General features: G+C 41.7%; 1 protein-coding gene across 1 annotated transcript in view; it reads right to left on the bottom strand.

The window, feature by feature from the left end:
• The window catches only part of SRGAP2 (SLIT-ROBO Rho GTPase activating protein 2), a 134,623-nt gene that overhangs the window by 73,261 nt on the left and 59,971 nt on the right, over nt 1-1,391 (bottom strand). The window lies entirely within an intron of this gene.

Below are 1,391 nucleotides of genomic sequence, written 5' to 3'. Positions count from 1 at the left end.
CTTTTGTCCCCAACAAACGGATCCTGCAAATGCCAGCTGCAGTGTGCCAAGTGCAGCCTTTAATTGTTCCCTTTGAATCCAGGATTTTGTGCATAAATCAGAGCCTGAGGCAGGGAGGGTGATGGCTCCAGTGTCTGACAGGAGGTTTCACAGCCCTGTCTCAAACATTTGGGTCCTAACCACATTAAAAAAGATTTCAAGCACCCAGTGTGCCAAACAGCATCTGCATAGGGAACAAAATGCTGTGTCTCCTGTGCAAAGCCCATTATGGGAAGGATTCTCTATCTGTCCCAAAGCTGCTTCATTTTCTCATCTTTGAACTTTCCCCACCTTCCTTCAGCTGGAGCACCCAGCAAACGAGCAGTGCAAAGGGCAGCAGGGGAGAGGAGAGGAACTTTGGTTTATTTGGGTCAGCGTTTCATTTACTGGAAGGAATAATTTGTCTCTCAGGGCAGCATTTCACCCCAGATGAAAGCTGGGGGGGCTCCAGCAGCAGATCCAGGTGGAGCTTTAATGAGACAGCATTTCCTTCTCTGCAGCTCTGGACACCTTTCATTCACTATAATATTTATCTAGAAAAGAGTAAAACCTGTGGTGCAAAGCCCTGATTATTGTACAAGACTCTTATCAGATTTCTTTCCTCCTAAAAGCAATGCAGTTTAATTCCCACTGAAAAAGGGAATATTCTGCACTTGAAAGGACAGCAATCTCTGCTGCAAGAAACACTGGGAAAATGGGAAAACTGACCCAGGGCAGAGTTTCATTACCCTTCTTGTGACACCAGCAGTTGGATTTGTGCAATATGGATAACTTTTAATAAAGGATTTCAGAACAGCTGATCTTGATTTAAAAAAAAATAATAAAATTGGAAAGCTCAGGACTGACTGCAGCTTGTGATCTGGACTGCTTCACCCACTGACTCCATCTCTGCCCTCCAAAACTGGCAGAGCTACAAGTGAAAATTACCCAGCGACCATGAAGAGTTTGGGAATGAAACACAACAACACAAAATGCCCAGACTGTCCACCAGCTGACCAAAATCCTGCCTCAAAACCCTTCAGAGCCCCATTAGCACCAGGAGTTCTGTACAGAGCAGCTTGACAGCTGGTTTGCAAGCAAAGCTGAGTTCATAGAAGAGATAAAACCTGATGATTTCCGAGTGTATCCATAGCAAAGAAAAAGACATGGCCATCAGCATGAAAACAGATTAGAAAAGATCCATGAAAATTTTTGTAAGCTAAACTACGTGCATAAGTAGGTGTGTATACGTGCCTTATTAAATTTCTGTAAAACTTTTGCCAATTATATTGACAGTAATTGCTTTGAACGAATAAATATATAAAATATATTATATAAAAATATAATATAAAAATATATCATATATAAAGTAT

Source organism: Geospiza fortis, unplaced genomic scaffold (assembly GCF_000277835.1).
Source record: "Geospiza fortis unplaced genomic scaffold, GeoFor_1.0 scaffold391, whole genome shotgun sequence".
NCBI classification, from domain to species: Eukaryota; Metazoa; Chordata; class Aves; order Passeriformes; family Thraupidae; genus Geospiza; species Geospiza fortis.
Note: the sequence above shows the minus strand (reverse complement) of the source record. Positions and strands in the feature narration are given on the sequence as shown.